Genomic DNA, 12,617 nt, shown 5'->3' with positions numbered 1-12,617 from the left:
GATGCCAGGTTGTTGTTGTTGTTGTTGGCACTTTGTGGACATTGTTTGCGACGAGAATCGGCGATTCTTTTCCCAATTGTGAAGTAAATAAATAGACAACTCGTTCTACTTAATTAAATAGACTTTTTAATAAATGTTTTCTCCTACAACATCAGAGTTCAGCGCCACATTAAATACGCCCTACAGTGACAATAGTTTAAGCAATTTGAAGCATGTTTAATTTGGGGGGGGGGGGGGTGCAGAGCTTTGTGACGTCATATTTGAGGGGGGGGGGTATGACTTTTTGTGACGCCGTGTCATATTTGAGGGGGGGGGAGGGGGGTAAAAAATCGTCCGAAATCGCGTGACGTCATTTATGGACGGCCCCCAAGCGGGCAGCGGTTGACTTGACGAACTCCAGCCGCGGGGCATGGGGGGGAAGCGCGGTAGTGGTGGGGCAGCACCCCCAGCACAGCGCACTCCCGAAGGCGACTGACTGCTCGTGGGATAAGCGGCGTGGTTTCTCGGCAAAGCGCAAACAACAACAACAACACAAACACAATCGGAAGTCGAAAACAAGACGGCACAGTAAACACAAGCGGCGACAGATGCGCTCTTCACCTGCGTCAAACAACGCTTCGCTAGTCGACACGAGGGTTCAGATCGAGAGCGGCGTCCCACTTACAGGCGCGGCCCCCCGTTCACGGTTTGTATTACAGAGTCAGGAGAAGGGGGGGGAGACGAGGAGGGGGATTGTGATGATGAGGAGGGAGGGAGAGTAGGTGCAGTGATTGACACTCTGACGCGGACATGCAAGACAAAAACAAAGGTCCCCGTGTAGGCTTAACAGACTTGTAGGGAGAGTGCTGTTAGCGAGCGGCACACGAGGGGGTGGGTAGCCAACACCACGCCCGGCCGCCTTTATCCCCCTCGTGGCGATGTTTGCTGCACACCGCACCATGGACTCATTTGAGGCCCAGGGCTGGTTGGGATAATCGTTACTGGTGTTGGTGGTGGCCGTGAGCGGGAGTCGAACTCGGGTCGACGGGTTCGTAGCGCAGTGCGCTAACCAGTACAAAGACAAAGTTCCCCCGTATAGCCTGTACCAGACTGTACCAGACTGTAGGGGCAAGTGCTGTTAGCGAGCACCTATGAAGGCCGGAATGGCACACGAGGGGGTGGGTGGCCAGCACCACGCCCGACCGCCTTCGTCTCCCCAGAGGCGATGTTTACACACCGCACCAGATACTAATTTGAAGCTGAGTCGACCTAGGGGAGGCCCAGGACCGGTTCAGATAATCGTCACTGGTGTTGACCATGAGCGGGAATCGAACTCGGGTCGCCGGGTTCGTAGCACAGAACGATACCACTTACACGATACATGCAAAGACGGAGATCCCCCGTGTAGCTTTAACAGACAGTTGGGGCAAGTGCTGTGAACGAGCACACGCGTGCATGCACACACAGGCACACTGCTGATGACGATGGGGGATGTTGTTTTCTGATGCTACATTTGATGTCACCTGATGAAGCTAGTTGTAATTACTGGCGAAACGTCGTACTCAGTTTGTAAATGTTGTGGCTTGGCTCTCCAACACACGGTGTGCTGTACTAGTGACGAATTGGCATGGTTTCTCTGTGTGCCTAGGTGTATGTATCTCTCTGTGTGTCTCTGTGTTGTCTCTCTCTGCTTATGTGTCTGTGTGTCTCCGTGTCTGTGTGTTTGTCTCTCTCTCAAATTTGGCACTCTTTGGAAGAACGTAATCAACCAGGTGGGGTGTTGACTGTTATGTTAGCCGACTCTCTGTGTTGTGTTGCATTGTATTTCTAAGTTGACTCGGTTGGTTTTTCTCATTCATTCGTACCTGCTGATGATTGCTTGTGTTGCAATCGAAACGTCGTATTCTATTATTTAATTTCTTTCTCCGTGACTTTACCGCAAGAACCAAAAAGTAACCCTCACTAGTTGGCTGAGTCGGGTGGTGGCGGGTTTAACGACACATTTATATCTTTACGCGATCTAACCCCCAAAAAAACTGTATTAACGCTTGATAACGGATGAATGATTAAATATTGATGCATAGGGGATTGAAGTTCACTCATTATTGATTGATGGCAGGCTCATTGAGGTTGTTGATGATGCATGCTGACGAGCACGAACGAGCCTAAGGCTGTTGCTGATGGATGCCCAAATTATTGATTCGATTATGACTCTATTGATCATTGCTGTGCTAATCGTTGAGATTCATTGAGTGTTCATATCGACTGATGATAGCTTGACTGTTTGAATGAGATTGACGATGCTGATGATTCATGGAAATTGATGCTGATGATGATTCTGTGATGTTGCTGCTGCTGTTGATGATGATGATGATGAGGCTGATTATCAATATGCTTGCGAGCACGCGAATGTCCCCCAGAGTTATCTCTAGTACCACTTTCCATCGTTCTCTCGTGGGAATATTCACTGTATGTGTCTCTTTGCCTTTTGTCTGTGTGTGGGCATGTATGCGCATATGTATGGGGAGTGTAGCGGTTAGCGCGCTGCGCTACGGACCTAACCACCCGAGTTTGATTCCCGTTCATGGCCACCACCAGTACCAATTATGTGCATCGGTCCTGGGCCTCCGCTAGGTCGACTCAGCCTCAATGGGTACCTGGTGCGATGTGTAAAAATCGCCGCTGGGGAGACAAAGGCGGCCGGGCGTGGTGCTAGCCAACCCACCCCCTCGTGTGCCGTGCCGGCCTTCGTAGGTGCTCGCTAACAACACTTGCCCTAACAGTCCGGTCAAGGCTACACGGGCGATCTTTGTCTTTGTGCGCGCGTCTGTGTGTAAATGCGGAGCTATGTAAATCGCGGCAATAGACTGCGGGGATGAAAGACGCGCCCGCATTAAGAATGTATGAATCCGGCAGATGACAATGCGCGTCACACAGAGGACCACCTGTCTGGGATATACAATGTTCTCGACACACACTAATACAAAGATCCCCCCTATAGCCTTGCCAGACTGTGGGGGCAAGTGCTGTTAGCGAGCACCTGTAAAGGCCGGCACGGCAGCCGCGAGGGGCGGTGTGGTCAACAGCCCACCAAGGCCGCCTTTGTCTCCCCAGTGCCGATGTTTACTGACCGAGGGGGGCCGGCACAGGACCGGTTTCAATATTCGCCACTGTAACACACAAACAAACAACAACACTCAGCACATTCGACAATACCACCGCGGCCTTGAAATAGAAAAATATATATTTCAAATTCAACGTTTCGAACAATGGCCCTTCTTCGTAGCACGTCACACAGAGAGACAAAGATCAACAAAGGCAGCTGGAGGGGCAGGTGTGGCCAACACCCCCTGCCAAGGCCGCCTTTGTCTCCCCAGTGCTGATGGTTGCTACACACAACACGAGGTACTCACAACAACGAGCTGGTGATGAAATACAAACCGCTTCAGCAGTCCAGGATCACAAATGTATCTTTTTTTTTCAAGATTACACCAACAATTTGACGTTCAACATCGAGCTCAATAACCACATTGAATCGGCATGGAGTCCACCTGATCTGCAGACCCACGGGTGCAGGTCTGCAGGGCTGCTGAGCATTTTTGCGAGGTTTTATTTTTGAAAGGGAGAGAATCCCTGAAAACCCAGAGTGCTGCGCTGCCCCAACAGTTGGAGGAAGCAGCCACCCCCATGCGAGAGGTCGGGTGACGTGCAAAGGGCAGATACATCGCCAGGAAGGTGGATGATGATGATGATGATCCCCAAAGCGAACTGCTCAGGGAGGGTGGCAGTTGCTGTTGTTATATGCATGCTGCCGTTTGCAACATCGCTGCAAAAAGGTTTGAAACACGGCATGAGTTTATTTTACGATTGGAGGATGCTCTGTTTTGTGTTAATGGTGACCGCACCGTTCGTCATAACGACGGGGCATTTCCTTATCGCGCCGATAAAGGTCGTGGCATAGGATTATTCAGCATTCTCCAGCAAAGAAATATTCACAAGCAGCTTGCGGAGCCCCGATGTGGTGGTTTCAGTCCCGGGGCGATCCTGCACAGACGTCATATTCATTCTCTGTCCGTCTGTTCCAGACGAGGTGTGGGTGGATTTCAGCAGCGCCTGCATCTCTGCTTTATTGATCTGGTTAAAGTCTATGATACCATTAAAAGGCCACCAGGGCTTTGGTTTATTCTTCATGCTTTGGCAGTCACCTGACCCTCTGCCCACAATGATTAAGGACCTTCACGATGGTGGGCAGGCCCGGGTAAAGCTGCGTGGCCGGGAGTAGGAGCCATTTCCTGTTCGCCTTGGGGTGCGACAGTGATGTCCTCAGGCTCCCACATTATTTAACATTTTATTTGACCACGGCTGTACCGGAGGAATTTCCGTCTGGTGAAGATACAATGGGGAGACTGATCGATGCCCGAGTGCGGTCAAAGGATGGCTCCGTATTGGTCAACCATATTATGCATGTAGATGATCTGGTAATCGCTGCTCACTCTGAGGAGTAAGTTGCAGGTTTTGATGCTAAACCTGGAGCGCGCTACAAAATGTGATGTCTTGCCATCATCAGCTTCACACAAAGTCACACACCACACAAAGTCACACACACAATAGTACAAAAGACAAAGATCCCCCATATAGCCTGCAACAGACTGTTGGGGCAAGTGCTTTTAGCGAGCACATTTTAAGGCCGGAACGGCACACGAGGGGGTGGGTGGAGCCCGGCCACCTTTGTCTCCCCAGTGGTGATGTTTACACACTGTACCAGGTACTCATTTGAAGGTGAGTCGATCTAGGGGAGGCCCAGGACCGGTTCACGTAATCGTCACTGGTGTTGACCGTGAGCGGGAATCGAACCCGGGTCGCCAGGTTCGTAGCGCAGTGCGCTAACCACTACACTACCGCTCTCCACACACACACAGTCACACACACACAAAACACACAAAGTCACACACACAACACACACAATCACACACACAACACACAAAGTCACACACACAACACACAAAGACACAACACCCATACACAACACACAAAGTCACACACACAAACACACAAAGACACACACAACACACACATGCAACAATCACAGTGAAATAGGTGGACAATTTAATAAATAAATGGAGCGTAAATAAATTACGATTTAATTGATTAATTTGTCAATGCCAAAGCCTAATTGGGTGTGGGTGGAGGGTGAAGGCGAAGGGGGCGGAGTCCCGCGGGGGGGGGGGGGGTGAATACGGACCCCCCCCCCCTCCTCGCTCGCCCTCTGCTCATTCATCTTACAAAATCGAATTGGTTGCTGGGGGGGTCACAGTTAGACTTGGTAGAGCGCATAAGCGTCCTGTAACCCCGCGGTGGGTGGGAGGTGGAGGGCGCGGGGAAAGTGAGGCGGAGGGGAGGGGCGCGGAGGAGAGGGGGAGCGGAGGGGAGGGGCGGCGGAGGGGAGGGGGGGCGGAGGGGAGGGGGGCGGAGGGGAGGGGGGGCGGAGGGGAGGGGGGCGGAGGAACAAAGGGGGAGAGGGGTGACCTATCGTAGGAAGTAGAGTCACCCCCCCCACCGTCCTCTCTCCAATACCACAATCACCGCCGCGCTAAGGATCTGCAGTGGAGTGGGTGTCATGGCCTCACGCGCTGCGGATAATTCACGTTTCAGGCCCACAGCAATTTATCGCGCAGAAGTGGAGCATTAAACATTCATTGGGGAGGCGGAGGCGAGGGGGGAGGGGGCTCCCCCCCTCCTTCCCCCGGGCCGTCGGAGCCGACCCCTCTGTGACCTCGCGCGCTGAGAGCCAACGCCGAGACATCTCGGGGTCCGCAACTGCCGCTCCTTACATCTCGAGTTCCATCTCTCGCTACCCCCCCTCTCTCTCTCTTCCTTTCTCCCTCCCTCACCTCCATCAATCCCTCTCTCGACCCTTTCATCAATCCGTCCCCCTCTCTCATTCCTCAAATTCATCCTTCACGGTATCCTTCCAGCAATCTCTCAAAGCCACCCCTTGCAGACCCCGTCCCTCGTTCACCTCCTCCGCTCCCGAGCTGCGCGTGGTCGCCTCAACACGTGCGCACACCTCACAGGCCGATGGTCGAGATCAATAACGGAGCGGCAGCCAAGCAATGGAACAGGGTTCGAGTGGGCCGTGCACCCGTCGGAGATGGAGCGATTAAATCAGTTGGTGAGCAGGTGCTGGTACAGGTTGAACCTCCCCCTGTGCGGGCTTAGCTCTGTACGATTTCGCACTGTATATGCGGCTAACCTGGAAGTTAAACATACACACGTGCCCGAAATTCGATATATGATGCGGTTTCAATGTCACTGTAATGTGGCTGTGTAGTGGGACAACACCGTGTGTGTACAGAATCAGGATATGTGTTCATACTGGAGGAACCTGAAGAGCTATGAAGCTCTTTAACACAGATGTGTGCGCTACTCGGCACGCGGCAGTGTCCTCGTACGATTTCGCTGCTTCGTGCGCCCCCTTTGTTATTTTTTTGGAACGCATCTACTACTAACTTCGACTACTACCGCACACAGCGAGGGAGCCCCGTACGTGGATTGTTACATCGCAGGATCGCGATAGAGGGGATGGTGGAAGCTTGGGGGGGGGGGCGGTTTAGAGAAGAGGCATTCATCCAGAAGTGGATCGAGCCTAGCTGCTGATGATGACGACGACGACGCAATGTATATGACACGTAACAGGGGGGGAGAGGTGGGGGGGAGACACGGGAACGAGAGGGCACCCCGAGATGATGGCGCCGCGACTCGTTAGGGGCCCTGCCTCAGTGCGGTGAGCGGGGCCTGTGCCCCCCCCCCCCGCAAGACAAGGACTTCGCCCCTCCCCACCACTACCCAACAACCCCCGGCCTTCCCGCAACCCACCTCGCTGTAGGGGAGGTCGTGGGTGCGAGGAGGGAGGGGGAAGCGAGCGGTGGGTGGAATCATTGGTGGTGGTGGGGGGGGGCGGAAGAGTTGACTCGATGTTGCGTGTAAAGCAAAACCTCTGGGTTTGCCCCACTCGGTCGTCGAGTCTCGAGACTCGTGGTCGGGAGGGTCCTGCCACACTGGGATGTTTGGCCAGGAATCCCATTGGTGGGAATGTTGGCTTCGTGCGGAAGGAGATGTGTGTGTGTTGTGTGTGGAACTTCTTTCGCACCGTACGTAGCCAACCGTGCTCATCGGAAATCCGAGTAACTCCTGAGAAAACCCAGCACGCATAAGATGAGGATGGGGGAGGGGGGCTACAGTTACACGCTAAGCTCCGCACAGATGGATTCTTTAATCCATTGCTGTACTGCCGTCACTCGACAACCTAAGAGTGGTTGGATTCTTTGCAACAGGCGGAATGACAGACGAGCCCTGCCTCGAACCCTACACAACCGGCTTGTACCAATTACTCGATTAGATGATGACAAATGGTTGGTTAAGCGTCCGACGAAATTCTTGCACTCACAATGCACGCAACAGGCTGGGCGTGAGAGAGCTCATCAATCTGCGATGTTGCCTTTACGCGAATTGAATGCTTGGCTTCATACTTGTAGGCCTTTCACGACCAATACATTGCGTTTAGATGGTCGTGTAGGGTCGGTACAATGTTGAATTTTAACTTGAAACCTCCAGTGCCCGACAGAGTAAGAGTTTCATTTTTGTCACATTGGTATTTTAAATTAAATATGAAAAAAAATTTTTCTTAAAAAGTGGAAAATTTTGGGAAAAAATTTTCACGAAAATAAATTGTCACGCACAACGAGTCTGTGTGCAAAATGTCAGCTCGATTGGATCACGGGAAGCGGGTTAAAAAACGACCGAAAGATGTGCACGGTCGTAAGCGCGCAAGCAAAACAAGCAAGTGAACTTAATATAAAGGATTTAAAAAATTTACCCGTAAAAACAAGTTTTTCACTATAAATCCTTTATATGCGTGGCATCGGTTTTATTTTATTATTCATTTCTGTTTTTCTTGAGTAAGAGTTTCATTTTTATCACATTGGTATTTTTAATTAAATATGAATTTTTATTTTTCCTAAAAAGTGGAAAATTTTGGAAAACATTTTTCACGAAAATAAATTGTCACGCACAACGAGTCTGTGTGCAAAATGTCAGCTCGATTGGATCACGGGAAGTGGGTTAAAAACCTACCGAAAGATTTGCACGGTCGTAAGCGCGCAAGCAAGCAAGCAAGTGAACTTAATATAAAGGATTAACAAAAAAAATTCCTGAAAAGTATAAAATTTAGGAAAAAAAAATTCACGAAAATAAATTGTCACGCACAACGAGTCTGTGTGCAAAATGTCAGCTCGATTGGATCACGGTAAGTGGGTTAAAAAACTACCGAAAGATTTGCACGGTCGTAAGCACGCAAGCAAGCAAGCAAGTGAACTTTATATAAAGGATTTAACAATTAACCCGTAAAAACAAAGTTTTTCACTATAAATCCTTTATATGCGTGGCATCGGTTTAATTTTATTATTCATTTCTGTTTTTCTTGAGTAAGAGTTTCATTTTTATCACATTGGTATTTTAAATTAAATATGAAAAAAAAAAATCCTAAAAAGTAGAAAATTTTGGAAAAAAATTTTCACGAAAATAAATTGTCACGCACAACGAGTCTGTGTGCAAAATGTCAGCTCGATTGGATCACGGGAAGTGGGTTAAAAACGACCGAAAGATTTGCACGGTCGTAAGCGCGCAAGCAAGCAAGCAAGTGGACTTAATATAAAGGATTTAAAAATAAGAATAGGTTTTTACCCTTTCTGGCAATGAAACAGGTGTTAAGATAGTCAAAGACTAAATAGATACATGTTTTCAAGGAATCAAACCTGCATTAACCACACGTACTGTTTGCATGCTCACCACAAGTGTGTGGTTAATGCAGCCTTGATTCTTTACAAAAGGTATCTATTTGGTGTTTGAATATCTTTACACCTTTTCTATTTTCAGAAAGAGTAAAACCTCTTTAAAAATGTCATGCTCTGATACTGCCAAAAAAGGTCGCGTAATATACCCGAGTACGTGTTCTATATTGAGCAATTCACATCTAATGCACCTCCGATTAGCACGTTTGGCTACGTACGGTGCAAAGGAAGTTCAACATGCATCATTGATGCGGGTCCAATCGTCGTGAAATTCCGTAGCGCCGTGCACAGAGTTGAGCACGGACACGCGGAGGGGAAAACCACCGACGGTCAGCCGGACCCGACGTTACCAACAATTTCCCAAGCTCTGCGGTCCAATACTGCGATGTTTAGTCAACGTTCGAATTTTATCGTGACACGGCGGTGGAGGGGGAGGGGTGGGTGGGGTTACCTCGTGTAGCTATTTATCCATTCGTATTTTGTCATCGATCCCTCTGCTGCACGGCCCAGTGAATGATGCCCGCGAGAATGGATCTCCCCTGTGCATGGCTTGATGAGTGAATCAACTCACCCGAGTCAACGTGCGGAATTAGTAGGCGGGATTTTGCCGATCGCGTTAATGTGCCGTGGATCGCTGCGACGCCTCCATTGACTTCGTAACGAGGTCACAGCGGTTTGTTCGCTGCCGCGTGCCATCTCGCGGACCCATGCGCGCACACGAAGACTCGTCGACTCGCACAGAGAGGCTCTTAGACTCACACGAAGACTCGTAGACTCGCACAGAGAGGCTCTTAGACTCACACAGAAGACTCGGAGACTCGCACAGAGAGGCTCTTAGACTCACACAGAGACTCCTAGACTCGCACAGAGAGGCTCTTAGACTCACACAGAAAACTCGTCGACTCGCACAGAGACTCCTAGACTCGCACAGAGAGGATCTTAGACTCACACAGAGACTCGTAGACTCGCACAGAGAGGCTCTTAGACTCACACAGAGACTCCTAGACTCGCACAGAGAGGCTCTTAGACTCACACAGAAAACTCGTCGACTCGCACAGAGACTCCTAGACTCGCACAGAGAGGATCTTAGACTCACACAGAGACTCGTAGACTCGCACAGTGAGACTCGTAGACTCGCACAGAAGACTCGTAGACTCGCACAGAGAGGCTCTTAGACTCACACAGAAAACTCGGGGACTCGCACAGAAGACTCGTAGACTCGCACAGAGAGGCTCTTAGACTCGCACAGAGACTCCTAGACTCACACAGAAGACTCGGAGACTCGCACAGAGGGGCTCTTAGACTCACACAGAGACTCGGAGACTCGCACAGAGAGGCTCTTAGACTCACACAGAAGACTCGGAGACTCGCACAGATAGGCTCTTAGACTCACACAGAAAACTCGTAGACTCGCACAGAGACTCCTAGACTCGCACAGAGGGGCTCTGAGACTCGCACAGAGACTCGTAGACTCATGTAGAAACTCGTACATAGACTCCAAGAATCGCACAGAGCCTCATAGACTCACATAAAGACTCCTCGATTCGCATAGAGACCCGCATAGAGATCCACAGACTGGCATAGAGGTCACAGTGGTCCACTACTATGCAGTCTAACATAGGGTCATTGACTCACGTAGCAACTTATAGACTCACAGAGACCCATAATCTCACATAGAGACCCACAGACTCGCATGGAGACCCATAGACTCACATATAGCCCCATACACTCGCATAGGAACCCATTGACTCGCATAGAGGTCCCAGTGGTCTGTCTGTCCGGTGTTGCGAACTATTTTGGTCGAAGACAAAACCAAAAACAAGGTCAATGTCTCTTCCTCTGCTGAACGATGCCAACCCCTGACTTGGCCACAGATGGTAACGCGGCAGGGCCCTCCCGAGCACTTGCCCTGAGACTCGGTGATGCTGTCATCGACAATCACGTGACTCGTGTTGTTGTTGTTGTTGTTTTCATCAACTCCCTCCGTCAATTCACTGCTGAATGTTACTTTTAATAATATAAATATAAATATTGAATAAATGTTCCTGCTTCCGGTGTAATTAATTGGGACGCCTTGCTCTGACGTGTCAACGTCAGGGTCTGGACAGGCGTGAACGCGTGCGCACACGTGTGCGTGTGTGTGTGTTGCATACACGAGCACACGCATACACCTACACGCACACACGCATACACCTACACACACACGCATACACCTACACACACACGCATACACTTACACACACACACGCATACACCTACACACACACACGCATACCCCTACACACACACACGCATACCCCTACACACACACACGCATACACCTACACAAACGCATACCCCTACACACACACGCGCAACAAAAAGACAGGGACAAAGATCCCCCGCATAGCCTGTAACAGACTGTTGGGGCAAGTGCTGTTAGCGAGCACCTATGAAGGCGGGAACGGCACACGAGGGGGCGGGTGGCCAGCACCACGTCCGGCCGCATTTGTCTCCCCAATGGTGATGTTTACACACCGCACCAGGTACTCATTTTTGGCTGAGTCGACCTAGGGGTGGCCCAGGACTGGTTCATATAACCGTTATCGATGTTGTTTGCTGTGAGTGGGAATCGAACTCGGGTAACCGGGTTCGTAGCGCAGCGTGCTAACCATTACAATACTCACATGCACACACACACACACACATGACAAATGCGCCGCACACATGCGTGCACACACAACAACAACAACAACCGTTCGCACGAAGTGGCGGTGACGTCACCACGGCGCTTGTGCCAGGCCAAGTGCACCTTGAGGCCACGTGTAGTGTCGAACGCCCGCTGGCAGGAGGTCACGGGGCAGACCCAGCAGGTGCCACGGGTCGACTGACTGAGATGACCGAGATGACTGGCTGATGCACCACCTGTGCCCCCTACTGTGCCAACTTGCTGTGCATTAGCCACCCGGCGCTCCGCTCGTTGTTGTGAGCGTCGCTCCTCCGCCCTCCGTTGTTGTTGGAGGGCGACTGCCTCCAACTGCCCAGTAGCGTCCTTCACGAGCCTCCTCCACTGAGGCCGATCTTGACACCGCTGGTACCAGTCATCGGCAAGTCCACTCAACTCCACGTCCTCCTGTACCACATCACTCCATCTCCTCTCTAGCCCGTGCCGCGCCCGTTTAGCCCCCTTGATCCGGCCGAACAAAAGCTGTTTAGACATGCGGTGGCTGGGCATGCGGGCTACATGACCCAGCCAACGCAGCCTTGCCTGCCGGAGGAGCTCACCGATGGGACTTTGCCCAGATCTTTCAAGGATTTGTGAGCTCCTCACACAATCCAGCCTGGTTAAACCTAGGATGGATCGTAGGCAGGCCAGTCTAAATGTTTGCAACCGGCGAAGATGCTCCATCAGGGGTGTCCACGTTTCGCAAGCTGAGAGAAGGGAGGGAATGACCGTGGCCGAGAAGACCTGAAGCTTCGTGCGGAGCGACAGACCAGGTAGCTTCCACACAGCGTTACGCAGCCGATGAAAAGATATTGCCGCTCGACTGATTCGGAGTGAGACCTCTGCTGTTAAACTGGAGCCGGTCATAAGCACACTGCCCAGATATGGGAAACTCTCCACTCTCTCCACAACTTCCCCATCACCGATTGGGAGTTGTGGGGGTGGAGTGTCCGATGGTACAAAATACCCAGGCAGGTGCTTAGTTTTGGTGGGGCTGATGGTAAGGCCCCACCTCTTAGTGGCAAGCTCCAGTTTCAGCAGAAGCGCCTCCAACTCCTCCTCTGAGTGAGCGGCAATTACCAGAT

This window comes from Lampetra fluviatilis, chromosome 26 (genome assembly GCF_964198595.1).
Source record: "Lampetra fluviatilis chromosome 26, kcLamFluv1.1, whole genome shotgun sequence".
NCBI lineage: Eukaryota > Metazoa > Chordata > Hyperoartia > Petromyzontiformes > Petromyzontidae > Lampetra > Lampetra fluviatilis.
This window is presented reverse-complemented; position numbering follows the sequence as displayed.